The sequence below is a fragment of the Bufo gargarizans genome, chromosome 5, assembly GCF_014858855.1.
Source record: "Bufo gargarizans isolate SCDJY-AF-19 chromosome 5, ASM1485885v1, whole genome shotgun sequence".
Lineage (NCBI taxonomy): Eukaryota > Metazoa > Chordata > Amphibia > Anura > Bufonidae > Bufo > Bufo gargarizans.
The window spans coordinates 252,503,350-252,523,776 of NC_058084.1; positions in this window are offsets into that span (position 1 = coordinate 252,503,350).

Here is a 20,427-nt window from a genome sequence, read left to right on the forward strand (position 1 = left end):
GCCATAAATTACAGCCCAATGCCGTTCTAAGGGTGGTAAGGCCTGAGCAGGTACAGGCATTATTCAATTGGGTGGCCGACAGTGGATCCAGCACGTTCACATTATCTCCCACCCAGTCTTCTGCAGAAAGCGCACAGATGGCGCCTGAAAACCAAGCCCATCAGTCTGTCACATCACCCCCATGCATACCAGGGAAACGTCTGAGCCTCAAGTTATGCAGCAGTCTCTTATGCTGTTTGAAGACTCCGCTGGCAGGGTTTCCCAAGGGCATCCACCCAGCCCTTCCCCAGCGGTGGAAGACATAGAATGCACTGACGCACAACCACTTATGTTTCCTGATGATGAGGACATGGGAATACCACCTCAGCATGTCTCTGATGATGACAAAACACAGGTGCCAACTGCTGCGTCTTTCTGAAGTGTGCAGACTGAACAGGAGGTCAGGGATCAAGACTGGGTGGAAGACGATGCAGGGGACGATGAGGTCCTAGACCCCACATGGAATGAAGGTCGTGCCACTGACTTTCACAGTTCGGAGGAAGAGGCAGTGGTGAGACCGAGCCAACAGCGTAGCAAAAGAGGGAGCAGTGGGCAAAAGCAGAACACCCGCCGCCAAGAGACTCCGCCTGCTACTGACCGCCGCCATCTGGGAGCGAGCACCCCAAAGGCAGCTTCAAGGAGTTCCCTGGCATGGCACTTCTTCAAACAATGTGCTGACGACAAGACCCGAGTGGTTTGCACGCTGTGCCATCAGAGCCTGAAGCGAGGCATTAACGTTCTGAACCTGAGCACAACCTGCATGACCAGGCACCTGCATGCAAAGCATAAACTGCAGTGGAGTAAACACCTTAAAAACAAGGAAGTCACTCAGGCTCCCCCTGCTACCTCTTCTGCTGCTGCCGCCTCGGCCTCTTCTGCTGCTGCCGCCTCGGCCTCTTCTGCTGCTGCCGCCTCGGCCTCTTCCTCCGCCTCTGGAGGAACGTTGGCACCTGCCGCCCAGCAAACAGGGGATGTACCACCAACACAACCACCTCCGTCACCAAGCATCTCAACCATGTCAAACGGCAGCATTCAGCTCTCCATCTCACAAACATTTGAGAGAAAGCGTAAATTCCCACCTAGTCACCCTCGATCCCTGGCCCTGAATGCCAGCATTTCTAAACTACTGGCCTATGAAATGCTGTTATTTAGGCTGGTTGACACAGACAGCTTCAAACAGCTCATGTTGCTTGCTGTCCCACAGTATGTTGTTCCTAGCCGGCACTACTTCTCCAAGAGAGCCGTGCCTTCCCTGCACAACCAAGTATCCGATAAAATCAAGTGTGCACTGCGCAACGCCATCTGTGGCAAGGTCCACCTAACCACAGATATGTGGACCCGTAAGTACGGCCAGGGACGCTATATCTCCCTAACGGCACACTGGGTAAATGTAGTGGCAGCTGGGCCCCAGGCGGAGAGCTGTTTGGCGCACGTCCTTCCGCCGCCAAGGATCGCAGGGCAACATTCTTTGCCTCCTGTTGCCACCTCCTCCTACTCGGCTTCCTCATCCTCTTCTTCCACCTGCTCATCCAAGCAGCCACACACCTTCACCACCAACTTCAGCACAGCCCGGGGTAAATGTCAGCAGGCCATTCTGAAACTCATATGTTTGGGGGACAGGCCCCACACCGCACAGGAGTTGTGGCAGGGTATAGAACAACAGACCAACGAGTGGTTGCTGCCGGTGAGCCTCAAGCCCGGCCTGGTGGTGTGCGATAATGGGAGAAATCTCGTTGCAGCTCTGGGACTAGCCGGTTTGACGCACATCCCTTGCTTGGCGCATGTGCTGAATTTGGTGGTGCAGAAGTTCATTCACAACTACCCCGACATGTCAGAGCTGCTGCATAAAGTGCGGGCCGTCTGTTCGCGCTTCCGGCGTTCACATCCTGCCGCTGCTCGCCTGTCTGCGCTACAGCGTAACTTCGACCTTCCCGCTCACCGCCTCATATGCGACGTGCCCACCAGGTGAAACTCCACCTTGCACATGCTGGACAGACTGTGCGAGCAGCAGCAGCCTATAGTGGAGTTTCAGCTGCAGCACGCACGGGTCAGTCGCACTACGGAACAGCACCACTTCACCACCAATGATTGGGCCTCCATGCGAGACCTGTGCGCCCTGTTGCGCTGTTTTGAGTACTCCACCAACATGGCCAGTGGCGATGATGCTGTTATCAGCGTTACAATACCACTTCTATGTCTCCTTGAGAAAACACTTAGGGCGATGATGGAAGAGGAGGTGGCCCAGGAGGAGGAGGAAGAGGGGTCATTTTTAGCACTTTCAGGCCAATCTCTTCGAAGTGACTCAGAGGGAGGGTTTTTGCAACAGCAGAGGCCAGGAACAAATGTGGCCAGCCAGGGCCTACTACTGGAGGACGAGGAGGACGAGGATGAGGAGGAGGTGAAGGAGGATGAGGATGAAGCATGGTCACAGCGGGGTGGCACCCAACGCAGCTTGGGCCCATCACTGGTGCGTGGCTGGGGGGAAAGGCAGGACAATGACGATACGCCTCCCACAGAGGACAGCTTGTCCTTACCCCTGGGCAGCCTGGCACACATGAGCGACTTCATGCTGCAGTGCCTGCGCAACGACAGCAGAGTTGCCCACATTTTAATGTGTGCGGACTACTTGGTTGCCACCCTGCTGGATCCACGCTACAAAGACAATGTTCCCACCTTACTTCGTTCACTGGAGCGTGATAGGAAGATGCGCGAGTACAAGCGCACGTTGGTAGACGCGCTACTGAGAGCATTCCCAAATGTCACAGGGGAACAAGTGGAAGCCCAAGGGCAAGGCAGAGGAGGAGCAAGAGGTCGCCAAGGCAGCTGTGTCACGGCCAGCTCCTCTGAGGGCAGGGTTAGCATGGCAGAGATGTGGAAAAGTTTTGTCAACACGCCACAGCTAACTGCACCACCACCTGATACGCAACGTGTTAGCAGGAAGCAACATTTCACTAACATGGTGGAACAGTACGTGTGCACACCCCTCCACGTACTGACTGATGGTTCGGTCCCATTCAACTTCTGGGTCTCTAAAATGTCCACGTGGCCAGAGCTAGCCTTTTATGCCTTGGAGGTGCTGGCCTGCCCGGCGGCCAGCGTTTTGTCTGAACGTGTATTCAGCACGGCAGGAGGCGTCATTACAGACAAACGCAGCTGCCTGTCTACAGCCAATGTGGACAAGCTGACATTCATAAAAATGAACCAGCCATGGATCCCACAGGACCTGTCCATCCCTCGTGCAGATCAGACATTAACTACCTCCCCTTAACCATATATTATTGTACTCCAGGGCACTTCCTCATTCAATCCTCTTTTTATTTTCATTTTACCATTATATTGTGGGGCAACCCAAAGTTGAATGAACATCTCCTCTGCCTGGATGCCTGTGCCTAAATATATGCCAATGGACTGTTCCAATGTTGACTGATTCTCTGCTGACATGAAGCCAGATTCTCTGTTACGGGACCTCTCTCTTCTGCCTGGGTGCTGGGCCTAAATATATGACAATGGACTGTTACAGTGGTGGCTGACGTGAAGCCTGATTCTCTGCTATGACATGCAGACTGATTCTCTGCTGACGTGAAGCCAGATTCTCTGTTACGGGACCTCTCTCCTCTGCCTGGGTGCTTGGGCCTAAATATATGCCAATGAACTGTTGCAGTGGTGGCTGACATGAAGCCTGATTCTCTGCTATGGGACCTCTCTCCAATTGATATTGGTTAATTTTTATTTATTTTATTTTTATTCATTTCCCTATCCACATTTGTTTGCAGGGGATTTACCTACATGTTGCTGCCTTTTGCAGCCTTCTAGCTCTTTCCTGGGCTGTTTTACAGCCTTTTTAGTGCCGAAAAGTTTGGGTCCCCAGTGACTTCAATGGGGTTCGGGACGAAGTTCGGATCGGGTTCGGATCCCGAACCCGAACATTTCCGGGAAGTTCGGCCGAACTTCTCGAACCCGAACATCCAGGTGTCCGCTCAACTCTAGTCTCGACTACTAGAGTCCTGTCTGGTTCATCATAGAGGGTACCCAGTGCCTGAAAGTACTCCTCCACAGAAGTTAAACAACTGGTGCCAGCAGGTAAAGAGAACACCCAGTCCTGGGGATCACCCTGTAGTCGGGAAATGATAATGCCCACGCGTTGACTCTCGGGGCCAGAGGACAGGGGGAGGCAAACAGAAGTAAAGTCTGCAACTCTCCTTAAAAGAGAGAAACTTCTTCCGATCTCCAGAAAAGGGTTCTGCAAGCTTAATCTGGGGCTCAAAATGCGAACTGGAGGCCTAAGGACTGGAAGAGCCTTGCCCTAACTTAATAGAACAGAGTTTCTCCCCTAGCTCCTGCACTATCTGCGTCAGATTAGAGACATGGTCAGTCGGGGTCACCAGAGGAATCTGTGCCAAAAGAAACTGAGTCGTGGGAAGTCCAACACCCACCTAGGTACAACTGCTTTGCAAAGGCACATGATCTCACATCACAAACGCCAATGGGATCAACACATGAGTACAAGCAGCACACAAACTCAAAGCCACCATCCTCCTCCTGGTCCAGCATCTTCAGCCATGTCAACCACTACTGTCCTCCTTGCTCCCTCTCAACCACCTGCCACTCCGCCTCTCACCTTCAGCAGTTCCATCTCATCTGCCCACAGTCAGGTGTCTGTAAAGGAAATGTTTGAGCGTAAGAAGCCAATGTCACAGAGTCACCCCATTGCCCGGCGTCTGACAGCTCAGCTGGCTTGACGGAACTCTTAGCCTGCCAGCTTTTACCATACCAGCTGGTGGAGTCTGAGGCCTTCAAAAAATTTGTCGCTATTGGGACACCACAGTGGAAGGTACCCGGACGTATTTCTTTTTCAAAAAAGACAATCCCAAACCTTTACTCAGTGATTGAAAAGGAAGTCATCGCATCTCTGGCATACAGTGTTGGGGCAAGGGTCCATCTGACCACTGATACCTGGTCTGCAAAGCACGGTCAGGGCAGGTATATCACCTACACTGCGCATTGGATCAACCTGCTGATGGCTGCCAAGCATGGAATGCGTGGCTCTGCAGCAGAGTTGGTGACAACGCCACGACTTACAGGCAGGCCTACTGCCACCTCCTCTACTCCTCCTACTCCATCCTCTTCCATAACCTCCTCGGCTGAGTCCTCTTCTGCTGCGGCGTCTCGCTGCACATCAACTGAATCCCCCCAGCTCCCCAGGGGCTATTCCACATCCCAGATACAACAGTGTCACACTGTCTTGGGGTTGACTTGCCTGAAAGCAGAGAGCCACACCGGACCAGCACTCCTGTCCGCCCTGAACGCACAGGTGGGTCAGTGGCTGACCCAGCACCAACTGGACATCAGCAAAGTGGTGTGTGAGAATGGAAGCAATTTGTTGGCAAGTTGTCACATGTGCAGTGCATGGCACATGTGTTGAATCTCATCGTACAACGCTTTGTGTCTAAGTACCCAGGCTTACAGGACTTCCTCAAGCAGGCCAGGAAGGTGTGTGGCCATTTCAGGCGTTCCTACACGACCATGGCACACTTTTCAGACATTCAGTGCCGAAACAACATGACAGTGATGCGCTTGATTTGCGACAGCCGGACACGTTGGAATTCAACACTCCTAATGTTCGACCGCCTGCTCCAACAAGAAAAAGCCATCAACGAGTATTTGTTTGACCGGGGTGCTAGGACAGCCTCTGCAGAGCTGGGAATTTTTTTGCCACGTTACTGGACGCTCATGCGCAATGCCTGTAGGCTCATGCGCAATGCCTGTAGGCTCATGCGTCCTTTTGAGGAGGTGACAAACCTAGTCAGTCGCACCGAAGGCACCATCAGCAACCTCATCCCATTTGTTTTCTTCCTGGAGCGTGCCCTGCGAAGATTGCTGGATCAGGCTGTAGATAAGCGTGAAGAGAAAGAGGAAGATTTGTGATCACCATCTCCACCAGAAACAGCCTTGTCATCATCTCTTGCCGGACCTGCGGCAACACTGGAAGAGGAGTATGAGGAAGAGGGGTCAGAGGAGGAATGTGGCTTTGAGGAGGAGGAAGACCAACCATAGCAGGCATCCTAGGGTTCTCGTTGTTGTCACCAATCTGGGACCCGTGGTGTTGTACGTGGCTGAGGGAAGAACAGACCGTCAATGACATCAGTGAGGACGAGGAACGGGAAATGAGTAGCTCGGCATCCAAACTTGTGCAAATGGGGTCTTTCATGCTGTCATGTCTGTTGAGGGACCCTCGTATAAAAAGGATGAACGAGAACGACCTGTACTGGGTGGCCACGCTACTAGACCCCCGGTATAAGCATAAAGTAGTGGAAATGTTGCCAAATTACCGAAAGTCAGAAAGGATGCAGCAGTTCAAAACAGGGCCATCTTTACCAAGGGGCAAAAGGGGAAGCTGCCCCGGGCCCAGTTGCTCCTGGGTGGCCCAAGGCAGCTGCTTCTTGAGCCCTGCTAGCCACTGCCCCGGGTGTCAGGCTGTCAGCTCTACCAGGAGTCCAGGAATCATGATCGTACTGTGTTAAAGTTGTGATTTAGGACTTAATGACATCATCACCATGTGACCATTAACCTAGCAATTACTGGTGACATGGCTATGAGGTCATCACAGGTCCTATCAGGAGTGTTGCAGAAGTTAACTGTGGAGCTTTTTTGTGTGAAGATTACATCAGAAAAAGGTGACAGGGGCTGTTTTGTTAATATACTGTAAACTACTGTATAGTGGGGTGCTGTATACTGTGTGGGGGCTGTATACTGTGTGGTGGGCTGTATACTGTGTAGGTGGGCTGTATACTGTGCGGGGGCTGTATACTGTGTGGGGGCTGTATACTACTGTGTGGGGGCTGTATACCGTGTGGGGATGTATACTATGTGGGGCTGTATACTGTGTGGTGGGCTGTATACTGTGTGGGGGCTGTATACTGTGTGGTGGGCTGTATACTGTGTGGGGGCCTGTATACTGTGTGGGGGCCTGTATACTGTGTGGGGGCCTGTATACTGTGTGGCCTGTAAACTGTGGGGGGCTGTATAGTGTGGGGGGGCCTGTATAGTGTGGGGGGGGGCTATACTGCTGTACTGTATACTGTGGGGGTCTGTATAATGTATAGTGAGGGTGCGGTATAGTGTGGAGTGCTATACTGCTGTACTGTATAGTGTGGGGGGCTGTATCGTGTATTGTCTGGGGTGCTGTATACTGTGAGGTGTTGTATACTGTGGGGTGTTGTATACTGTGGGGTGCTATACTGCTCTACTATATACTGTGGGGTACTGTATGGTGTGGGGTGCTATACTGCATACTGTGTGGTGCTGTATATTATAGGGTGCTATACTGCATACTGTGGGGGGCTGGGGTGCACTGTAACACTAGGGTGAGCCGAGCCCTGGTCTCCTTCCTGCAGAGTGGTGCCCACTTCCATCCTGAGCCCAGCTGCCCAAAGCACTGATCCTGAGCCACTGGAGTATTCAGTACTGTAAGTATTTACAGTCATTCACTGTACTATACCAGATGTGTGGATTTTTTGTGTGTGTGTTGTGGTGGAGGGTGTGATTGCCTGCTAAGGTGTGGGAAGGCGGGATCCAGGGGGCCCAAGTAAATTTTTGCCCAGGGTCCAATCAATATTAAAGACGGCCCTGGTTGAAAACCAAACTAAAAAATATGCTTTACATAGCTTATAACGGAGATGTCACAGCACAACGGGAATCTAACAGGGGAAGAGGTGAAAGTAATCCTCCTCCTACCACAACCACGGCGGCAAGGACAGGACGCTTTACAGATGTGTTGTTGATGGAGGACATGCAGAGCTTTTTAAGTCCTACACATCGCCACAGCCCTTCGGGATCCAGCCTTAGAGAACGACTCGACCGACAGGTAGCAGACTACCTCGCCTTAACTGCAGATATCGACACTCTGAGGAGCGATGAACCCCTTGGCTACTGGTTGTGCAGGCTTGACCTGTGGCCTGAGCTACCCCAGTTTGCAATAGAACTTCTGGCCTGCCCCGCTTCAAGTGTCCTGTCAGAAAGGACCTTCAGTGCAGCAGAAGGCATTGTCACTGACAAAAGAAGTCACCTCGGTCAAAAAAGTGTTGATTACCTCACCTTCATTAAGATCCCGAAGGGACTGACAGTGGGGAATACGGAAGACTAACAAAAGGCCTGATGACATGCCTTGGCCTCAAAATGGTCCCCACGCTGCTGTATTTAATGTTTGCATACCGGATGACTTTCTTGAATTCTGCCACCAACTAGGGTTCAAGCCGCAATGTTTTAGTCACCTTTCTGCCTGGAAAACATCAATTTTTCTGGCCTTTAGTGCTGCACTGTGGCTGCAAAAACAAAACAAAAAAAAGGCACATATATGTGTCAATTCCCCTTCGTAATCGGTACCTTGTTGTGGTGAAGGGGCTTGCGCATCACAATGAAGTGATCATCACCTCTATGAGTGTGTTGGCAATGTTGCCACACTCCAGATAAGGCAGTGCAGTCACACATATATGCGACATCTCGCGAGACGCAAGATTTCCTATGAACGCGCACACACAGGCGCGCGCGTTCACAGGATCGGAAGGTAAGCAAATGGATCTCCAGCCTGCCAGCTGCGATCGTTCGCTGGCAGGCTGGAGATGTGATTTTTTTTAACCCTTAGCTGGTATATTAGACGTATGTTATCAAAACAGCGTCTAATATACCTGCTACCTGGTCCTCTGGTGGTCTCTTTTGTTTGGATCGACCAACAGAGGACACATGTAGCTGTGTAAAGTAGCACCAAACACCACTACACTACACCCCCCCTGTCACTTATTAACCCCTTATGAACCCCTGATCACCCCATATAGACTCCCTGATCACCCCCCTGTCATTGATCACCCCCCTGTCATTAATCACCCCCCTGTCATTAATCACCCCCTGTCATTAATCATCCCCTGTCATTAATCATCCCCCTGTAAGGCTCCATTCAGACGTCCGTATGATTTTTACGGATCCACGGATACATGGATCGGATCTGCAAAACACATATGGACGTCTGAATGGAGCCTTACAGGGGGGTGATCACCTCATATACACTCCCTGATCACCCACTGTCATTGATCACCCCCCTGTCATTGATCACCCCCCCTGTAAGGCTCCATTCAGACATTTATTTGGCCCAAGTTAGCGGAAATTGTTTTTTTTGTTTTTTTTTTTCTTACAAAGTCTCATATTCCACTAACTTTTGTCAAAAAATAAAATCTCACATGAACTCACCATACCCCTCACGGAATCCAAATGCGTAAAATTTTTTAGACATTTATATTCCAGACTTCTTCTCACGCTTTAGGGCCCCTAAAATGTTAGGGCAGTATAAATACCCCACATGTGACCCTATTTCGGAAAGAAGACACCCCAAGGTATTCCGTGAAGGGCATATTGAGTCCATGAAAGATTGAAATTTTTGTCCCAAGTTAGCAGAAAGGGAGACTTTGTGAGAAAATACAAATAAAATAATCAATTTCCGCTAACTTGTGCCAATTTTTTTTTTTAATTCTATGAACTCGCCATGCCCCTCATTGAATACCTTGGGGTGTCTTCTTTCCAAAATGGGGTCACATGTGGGGTATTTATACTGCCCTGGCATTTTAGGGGCCCGAAAGCGTGAGAAGAAGTCTGCGATCCAAATGTCTAAAAATGCCCTCCTAAAAGGAATTTGGGTCGCTTTGCGCATCTAGGCTGCAAAAAAGTGTCACACATCTGGTATTGCCGTACTCAGGAGAAGTTGGGCAATGTGTTTTGGGGTGTCATTTTACATAGCATGGGTATATGTAAAATCATACCCCAAAACACATTCCCCAACTTCTCCTGAGTACGGCGATACCAGATGTGTGACACTTTTTTGCAGCCTAGGTGGGCAAAGGGGCACACATTCCAAAGAGCACCTTTCGGATTTCACAGGTCATTTTTTATACATTTTGATTTCAAACTGCTTACCACACATTAGGGCCCCTAGAATGCCAGGGCAGTATAACTAACCCACAAGTGACCCGATTTTGGAAAGAAGACACCCCAAGGTATTCCGTGAGGGGCATGGCAAGTTCCTAGAATTTTTTATTTTTTGTCACAAGTTAGCGGAAAATGATGATTTTATTATTTATTTATTTTTCTTACAAAGTCTCATATTCCACTAACTTGTGACAAAAAATAAAAAATTCTAGGAAGGCAATTTTGGGGCCCTAATGTGTGCAAAGTAGTTTGAAATCAAAATCTGTAAAAAATGGCCGGTGAAATCCTAAAGGTGCTCTTTGGAATGTGGGCCCCTTTGCCCACCTAGGCTGCAAAAAAAGTGTCACACATCTGGGATCGCCGTACTCAGGAGAAGTTGGGCAATGTGTTTTGGGGTGTCATTTTACATATACCCAGGCTGAGTGAAATAAATATCTTGGTCAAATGCCAACTTTGTATAAAAAAATAAGGGAAAATTTGTCTTTTGCCAAGATATTTATCTCAGCCTGGGTATATGTAAAATGACACCCCAAAACACATTCCCCAACTTCTCCTGAGTATGGCGATACCAGATGTGTGACACTTTTTTGCAGCCAAGGTGGGCCAAGGGGCACACATTCCAAAGAGCACCTTTCGGATTTCACCGGTCATTTTTTATTTAGATTTCAAACTTCTTTGCACGCATCTGAGCCCCTAAAATGCCAGGGCAGTATAACTACCCCACAAGTCAGCCCATTTTGGAAAGAAGACACCCCAAGGTATTTTGAGATGGGCATAGTGAGTTGATGGAAGTTTTTATTTTTTGTCACAAGTTAGTGGAATATGAGACTTTGTAAGAAAAGAAAAAAAAAAGAGAAAAAAAAGAAAAGAAAAAAATCATCATTTTCCGCTAACATATGACAAAAAATAAAAAGTTCTATGAACTCACTATGCCCATCAGTGAATACCTTAGGGTGTCTACTTTCCGAAATGGGGTAATTTGTGGGGTGTTTATACTGTCTGGGCATTGTAGAACCTCAGGAAACATGACAATTGCTCAGAAAGTCAGAGCTGCTTCAAAAAGCGGAAATTCAAATTTTTTGTACCATAGTTTGCAAACGCTATAACTTTTACCCAAACCATTTTTTTTTACCCAAACATTTTTTTTTATCAAGGCCATGTAGAACAATAAATTTAGCGAAAAATGTATATATGGATGTTGTTTATTTTCCAAAATTTTACAACTGAAAGTGAAAAATGTCATTTTTTTGCAAAAAAATCGTTAAATTTCGATTAATAACAAAAAAAGTTAAAATGTCAGCAGCAATGAAATAACACCAAAGAAGTTGCATGACCGAGCAATAAACGGTGAAAGTAGTGTAGTGCAGAAGTGTAAAAAGTGGCCTGGTCATTAAGGGTGTTTCAGCTAGGGGGGTTGAAGTGGTTGGATAATTTTTAATAGAAACATTTTTTTTCCCTTTTTTTTTAAGTTGTATGGGTTTCTAATACATAAAAAAAAAAAGAAATCATAATAAAGTCTCTTAATAGTTTATTAGAAATAATTCAGACAATTTAAAAAAATCCACATCAATTCCAATACAAAGCAAGTACGGAGCTCAGAACAAAATTATTTCAGGATGTCGTTAATTCAACAATGATTAATCCATTCGACACACATCCCCAGATAGGGAACGTAACAGGGATTAAACTGATAATACTAGTAATAGTACTAGTTAAGACACCACTCATATAAGGTGTCACAGCACATTGTTCCGTGCACGTGCAGTTCCCCAACTTGGGAGTAAGAGGACCGACCAAGCTGCTTTTTCCATCTCCCGGTTCCTAAAATCAATTCAGTTTGATGTATCAGAGTTTGGTCTGTCACTGTGAAGGCAGTTGAAGGTACCTGGCCTAAATTTTTTTTCACAAAAGGCAATCCCTGATATGGGACGTAACAGGGATTAAACTGATGAGAATAGTACTACAGAAAATACCACTCATATCGGGTGTGACAGTAAATTGCACGGTGCAGATGCAGTGACCGTGGCATGGATTCAAACAAAGGTGAGGGAGCCAGCGTTTTTTTAACCATCTCCCCGTTCGAAAAATCAATTCAATTCACCTTTCGGGGACCCTTGGTGTTGTATGTGGCTGGGTGCAGGAAGAAACCTTCAATGACATAAATGGGACATGGCTAGCTTGGCATCCAACCTTGTGCAAATGGAAAGTTTGCGTTTGGGCAAATGGACTGTTTGTGGTTGTTTGCGGTGCATTAAAAGGGAATTTGGTCTGTCAATGTCTGTGAAGTGGGCATAACCTCTACACTACCTGATTGATACAACATCATACCTGATCGTATACACACACTGTATGTTTTAAACCACGTTGTTCAAAAAAAATTAGGCTTGTTAGGTGATTTATGCCCTTTATGGATTAAAATCCGTGTACTATGTAATTTTACATGGGAGTTTTGCCATAGATTCCCCTCCGGCATGCCACAGTCCAGGTGTTAGTCCCCTTGAAACAACTTTTCCATCACTACTGTGGCTAGAAACTGTGGGTTTTAAAATTCACTGCCTATTGAAGTCAATGGCGGTTCGCCCTGTTCGTCCGTTCGCAAACATATGCAGAAATTTGCGTTCGCGAACGGAAAATTTTATGTTCGCAACATCTCTAATCCTCTTCCATCGCCCTAAGTGTTTTCCCAAGGAGACATAGAAGTGGTATTGTAATGCTGATAACGGCATCATCGCCACTCGCCATGTTGGTGGAGTACTCGAAACAGCGCAACAGGGCACACAGGTCTCGCATGGAGGCCCAGTCATTGGTGGTGAAGTGGTGCTTTTCTGCAGTGTGACTGACCCATGCGGCGTGCTGCATCTGAAACTCCACTATGGCCTGCTGCTGCTTTCACAGTCTCTCCAGAATGTGCAATGTGGAGTTCCACCTGGTGGGCACGTCGCATATGAGGCGGTGAGCGGGAAGGCCGAAGTTACGCTGTAGAGCAGACAGCCGAGCGGCAGCAGGATGAGAACGCCGGAAGCGCGCACAGACGGCCCGCACATTATGCAGCAGCGCAGACATGTCGGGGTAGTTGTGAATGAATTTCTGCACCAACAAATTCAGCATATGCAACAGGCAAGGGATGTGAGTCAAATCGGCTAGTCCCAGAGCTGCAACAATATTTTGCCCATTATCGCACACCACCAGGCCGGGCTTGAGGCTCACTGGCAGCAACCACTCGTCGGTCTGTTGTTCTATACCCCGCCACAACTCCTGCGCGGTGTGGGGCCTGTCCCCCAAACACATTAGTTTCAGAACGGCCTACTGACGTTTACCCCTGGCTGTGCTGAAGTTGGTGGTGAAGGTCTGTTGCTGACCGGATGAGGAGGTGGTAGAAGAGGAGCAGGAAGCCGAGTAGATAGAGGAGGCAACAGGAGGCGAACAATGTTGCCCTGCGATCCTTGGCGGCGGAAGGACGTGCGCCAAACAGCTCTCCGCCTGGGGCCAAGCAGCCACTACATTTATCCAGTGTGCAGTTAGGGAGATATAGCATCCCTGGCCGTGCTTACTGGTCCATGTATGTGTGGTTAGGTGGACCTAGCCACAGATGGCGTTGCGCAGTGCACACTTGATGTTATCCGATACTTGGTTGTGCAGGGAGGGCACGGCTCTCCTGGAGAAGTAGTGGTGGCTGGGAACGACATACTGTGGGACAGCAAGCAACATGAGCTGTTTGAAGCTGTCCATCTCCACCAGCCTGAATAAAAACATTTCAAAGGCCAGCAGTTTAGAAATGCTGGCATTCAGGGCCAGAAATCGAGGGTGGCTAGGAGTGAATTTACGCTTTCTCTCAAAAGTTTGTGAGATGGAGAGCTGAACGCTTCCGTGTGATATGGTGGAGATGCTTGGTGACGGATGTGGTGCTGTTGGTGGCACATCCTCTGTTTGCTGGGCGGCAGGTGCCAATGTTCCTCCAACGGCGGAGGAAGAGGCTGAGGCAGCAGCAGAAGAGGAAGCAGGAGGGGCCCTTTCTTGGTTTTGAAGGTGCTTACTCCACTGCAGCCTGTGTCTCGCATGTAGATGCCTGGTCAGGCAGGTTGTACTAAGGTTCAGAACATGAATGCCTCACTTCAGGCTCTGATGGCACAGCGGGTTGGCACACTTGGGTTTTGTTGTCAGCACATTGTGTGAAGAAGTGCCATGCCAGGGAACTCCTCGAAGCTGCCTTTGGTGTGCTTGGTTCCTGGTGACGGTGGCCAGTAACAGGCAAACTGTTTTGGTGACGGCTGATCTGCTTTTGCACCCTGCTCCCTCTTTTGCTACACTGTTGGTTCGGTCTCACTACTGCCTCTTCCTCCGAACTCTGAAAGTCAGTGGCACAACCTTCATTTCATGTGGGGTCTAGGACCTCATCGTCCCCTGCATCGTCTTCCATCCAGTCTTTCTCCAAGACCTCCTTTTTGATCTGCACACTGCAGAAAGACGCAGCAGTTGGCACCTGTGTTTCGTCATCAGAGACATGCTGAGGTGGTATTCCCATGTCCTCATCAGGAAACATAAGTGGTTGTGCGTCAGTGCATTCTATGTCTTCCACCCCTGGGGAAGGGCTAGGTGGATGCCCTTGGGAAACCCTGCCAGCAGAGTCTTCAAACCGCATAGGAGACTGCTGCATGACTTGAGGCTTAGACAGGTTCCCCGATATGCACGGGGATGATGTGACAGACTGATGGGTTTCAGGCGCCACCTGTGCGCTTTCTGCAGATAACTGGGTGGGAGATAATGTGATTGTGCTGGATCCACTGTCGGCCACCCAATTGACTAGCGCCTGTACTTGCTCAGTCCTTACCATCCTTAGAATGGCATTAGGCCCGACCAAATATCGCTGTAGATTCTGGCGGCTACTGGGACCTGAGGTAGTAGGTTCAGTAGGACGTGTAGCTGTGGCAGAACGGCCATGTCCTCTCCCTGCACCAGAGGCTCCACCAACACCACCACCACGACCATGTACCTTATTAGATGTTTTCCTCATAGTTAGCATTTACAAAGCAAAGTAAAAAGTTGTTGAGTTTGTTAAAAATAATGAACCGCCAATAAAAACCCTGATGTAGGGTATGCACTAACAATTTTTTTTTACTCTATATGACAGCGGTATTAGTGGCCGAAATTTCACTTATGCTTATGCTTTAATCCCAGATGTGCAGTATATTAGATGATTTTTTCACCCTAACCAAAAAGCGGTATTTCTGTCCTAAATGTGCAGTATATCAGGGATTAATAATCCATCATTTTGATGGTCAAAAACTTGGTGTGCTGGGCTAGGCACCTGTAAAGAGAAGGATCAATTGTAATCCACCATTTTAATATCAAACACTTGGTGTAATAATCCATACTTTTTATTGTCAAACACACTTTGTGATGGGCAGTGGCACCTGTGAAAAAAGAGGCAGAGCAGAGGCCAGACAGCAGCAGCCATTTCAGTCAGATTAGAGGCAGAGCCAAAGCTGCAGAGTGGCTGTAGCATGTAATCTGACTAAAATGGCCACTGCTGCTCTGCCTCTCACTCACAGACACAGGCAGCCCACAGTCCCACTGCCCTGCTGCCCAGGCCATCACCATTCATTAAAATTTACTAGCTTTAGCTGCTGCTGCGCCTGCCCACTGGAATGCTGGAAGTTAACTCCGACGAAGCAGGTCCTCCTTGCTGCTTTCTCTCACAGACCCAGCCAGGCTGTCCTGACTCCTGGCGCTGGCAATAGTAAGTGGGAAGACTGGGGGCGGGAACATAGGTGGTGGGAATAAAGCACTGCAGCGCGCCTTCTGTGACGGAGGAGGCGGAGCTACAGTAGGTGACTGACTTAGTCACATGCCCCCCTCCTCTCCTCAGCACTCTGTCTTCCGCCGAATCTGTCCTGCTTCATTTTTACAGCCTTCGGCGCTGACGGGGGTGGGATCAAGCAAGCCGGCCATTACTGCCTGCACTGCAGCAGGCAGCGCTGGCTGTGCGTCGCTACTGCAGATATATTTTAGTAACTTGGAGTCTGGTGGTGGCACAAAATGGGGCGTTTAGGATGGCAAATTGGCGATGGGCCCTTCACTCACCCTGGGCCCGGGGCTGCCGACCCAAACGCCCCAATTATAATCCGCCACTGATTTCTGGACTTGCAGACATGCAGATTATTGTTACATAAAATGGCTGCCGATTATGTATTGATATTGACTAACTGAAGAAAAAAAAGTTCATTTTCAGCAGTAGTTGTCTCAGGGCAGGCTTAAAAAAATTGTGCACTGCACCCATAAAACACTTTTGCTGTAGATCGCTGAGTACAAAAAAACTGTTCTTGATAAGCTTTCTCCCTGATCTCTCCCTCACAGCAGATGCAGCCTCTCCCTACACTAATCCGAGCAGAATGACGGCGGCGCTAAGTGACTCCAGCTTATATAGAGGCTGGGTCACATGCTGCAGTTGGCCAATCACACCCATTCCAATAGTAGGCATGGCCGTGATGGCCTTTTGGGGCAAGTAGTATGACGCTTGATAATTGGCTGCTTTGCAGCCTTTTAAAAAGCGCCATAATAATTGCCGAACACCAAACTTTTACGTAAATGTTCGGGTCCGGGTGCCGAAAACCCTAAAGTTCGGTACGAACCCGAACTTTACAGTTCAGGTTCGCTCAACTCTAATGTTTATATGTTTTTGTACAATGGTACTCTAGCTTGGTGTTTGCAATAAATTATATTTTTCATACAATTTTTATATTTTCTATTGACTATTTACAGTCCATGTGGTACTGAATAGGTGAGTGTCCTCCAATTATTTATCTTATCCTTTTTTCTTATCGACATTGGGTGTGTCGTGGGCGTGCACCGAACCATAATTATTAATGTTGGTTGAGCCACTATTAATTTATTGCTTGTTATATAAAGCAATGCTTCTGAAACTGTAAGTACCACCAACCTGGTTGTTGTTTGTGTCTGAATAGGGAATAAGATTTAACAGACATGTTGACACAGGCTTTCTATGGTTGCACTAATGGTTTAACATCATAACTGACTCTTCTAATGCAATTTTTATGTTTTACTGAATTCATGTGACAAATTCTAAGATTTACTACAGCTAGTTTGCAAAGTAAGAAACCTTTGACTTGATGTGTAAATCAATTATCATTTTAATATGGTTTGTATGTGGGTACATTTTATTGTTTCAGATGTTTAGCATGCAAAATGTCTCCTATATATCTATTTTATTAGCAATTTAAATAATTGACATGCAAAATGGACACATTATATGACTCTCAGCTCTTAAAATATTTAAATTTTCCAATGTTTGAGAGAATCTAATGGAATTTTGGATCAGGACTGGATAAAATTGTATGGGATATTAATTGACTTGATGGCTGAGCACCATGATTGACCAGGCAGCAAGGACCTCTGATTAGTCACCCAACCATAATGCCAGTGTCACCTATATGTTCAAATTGGCAGTGTAGGAAGATAGATATCACAGCTCACTTAATTTACTTCAACAATACCCATGATTTATTAATACATACACTTCTTTATGTTCAGGATTACTAAATTCATAAACAGTAAGATTTTTTGAGAAGTCGTGCAAAAGGTTGGATGTTTTTGTAATAAAAAATAGTTTCTTCAGCAATATGAGGCTGAGATAAGTATGTTCATATATTTCAGATGGATCATACTGAAATGTTTGAACTAATAAAGCAATGGTACAATTAAAGCAAGATTGAGTGCCATGGAATCATCTTTTTTTAGTAATTTGTCCAGCAACAAATTCTTAAGGTCCCTTTATATGGCACTGTTATTAGGGTTTTTATCATTAACTAAGGATGAGCAAACCCGTTCGGGACCTTTGCTATAGTGTAGAGACATTTAGTGCACATGTTGGAGGAAAAAAAGCACTAGGGAGTAAGAATAAGGGCTCTCACATAAACCTGAGAGGGGGGAGGGCTTGCCCTGATTGGATCCCAGGCCAAAAGACAGCCTGTATGAGCCAATCTGTGCTGCAACAGCCAGGAAGGTGCCATGAACAGAATGTTATTCTGTGCTGGGCTGTGAATGAGGGTGGTTGGGTCTTACATTGTCTGCCAGAAAAATGAACTTAGGGAGTCAGAAATCAATCAAGCTTATATTCTACTGTGCCAGTAACAGTGAATGGAAATGCTAGAATTACAAATAATAAAAATAACTGTGTGGTGTAGAATAGGGACAAGTGCGGAAGCTGTCAGCCGGGGAGTGAGAAGGGAGGATCTGTGGCTGGCTGTGCCTGCTAGTGGGGCTGCACCTGCTACAAACCTCAAAACAAGCTACCTGGAAAAAAATGTGCTTAATTTTTTTCCCCCCATTTTCAAATTATTATTTTTAGTTTTTTTAGAGAGAGGGAGTGAAATAAGCGAAAACTGTAAAGCCCATGTTCTACCTTAAAGCTTGCATAGCATATAGAATGCTAGTGAGATCTCTGTGTCAGATCATCTCACATATAAAACTGTATAAAAGAGTGATTGAGAACAAAATACAAGGGCTACATTTCTGATCTACATACACAGTCCAATATATATATATATATATATATATATATATATATATATAATTTTTTTGGGACCACAGGTTTATACCCCCCTAGTGACCAGGCCCTTTTTTACAAATCGGCACTTAACAACTTTAACGGTTTATTGCCCGGTCATGCAACTTGGCACCCAAATGAATTTTACCTCCTTTTCTTCTCACAAATACATGGTATTTGATTGCTGCTGAGATTTTTCATTTTTCTGGGCACTAACTACCTAACAAGTATCTAAGTAACTGGTGGTGATAAAGGACCCTCACAGGGGGTGATCAATGACATGGGGGTGAAAGGGGGTGATCAGGGAGTCTATATGTGGTGATCAGGGGTTAATAAGGTGTTAATAAGTGACAGGGGGGTGTAATGTGTGTGTGGTGCTTGGTGCTACTTACAGAGCTGCCTGTGTCATCTGGTGGTCTATCCAAGCAAAAGGGACCACCAGAGGAGCAGGTAGCAGGTTTCTATTTACAAAATAGCATCTGATATACCTATTTGATTGGTTCTTTTAAAAATCTACAGCCTGCCAGACAATAATCAGCGCTGGCAGGCTGTAGTTAAACTTGTATAGTGCGCAATCCTGTGAACACGGGCGTTACCGTGACGGCAAGCGGTTCATTTAAATAAACCAGCATGTAAATATGTTTTCAAATTGATTTTTTTGGGGAGGGTTGTTGATTATAGTCAAACCAGTATATACAGAATTACTACAGCAGCATATACAGTACAGGCCAAAAGTTTGGACACACCTTCTCATTCAAAGAGTTTTCTTTATTTTCATGACTATGAAAATTGTAGATTCACACTGAAGGCATCAAAACTATGGATTAACACATGTGGAATTATATACATGACAAAAAAGTGTGAAACAACTGAAAATATGTAATATTCTAGATTCTTCAAAGTAGCCACCTTTTTCTTTGATTACTGCTTTGCACACTCTTGGCATTCTCTTGATGAGCTTCAAGAGCTGAGTCACCTGAAATGGTTTTCACTTCACAGGTGTGCCCTGTCAGGTTTAATAAGTGGGATTTCTTGCCTTATAAATGGGGTTGGGACCATCAGTTGCGTTGTGGAGAAGTCAGGTGGATACACAGCTGATAGTCCTACTGAATAGACTGTTAGAATTTGTAATTTGGCAAAAAAAAAAAAAAAAAAAGAAGCTAAGTAAAGAAAAACGAGTGGCCATCATTACTTTAAGAAATGAAAGTCAGTCAGTCTGAAAAATTGGGAAAACTTTGAAAGTGTCCCCAAGTACAGTCACAAAAACCATCAACTGCTACAAAGAAACTGGCTCACATGTGGACCGCCCCAGGAAAGGAAGACCAAGAGTCACCTCTGCTGCGGAGGATAAGTTCATCCGAGTCACCAGCCTCAGAAATCACAGGTTAACAGCAGCTCAGATTAGAGACCAGGTCAATGCCACACAGAGTTCTAGCAGCAGACACATCTCTAGAGCAACTGTTAAGAGGAGACTGTGTGAATCAGGCATTCATGGTAGAATATCTGCTAGGAAACCACTGCTAAGGACAGGCAACAAGCAGAAGAGACTTGTTTGGGCTAAAGAACACAAGGAATGGACATTAGACCAGTGGAAATCTGTGCTTTGGTCTGATGAGTCCAAATTTGAGATCTTTGGTTCCAACCACCGTGTCTTTGTGCGATGCAGAAAAGGTGAACGGATGGACTCTACATGCCTGGTTCCCACCGTGAAGCATGGAGGAGGAGGTGTGATGGTGTGGGGGTGCTTTGTTGGTGACACTGTTAGGGATTTATTCAAAATTGAAGGCATACTTAACCAGCATGGCTACCACAGCATCTTGCAGCGGCACTGCTATTCCATCCGGTTTGCGTTT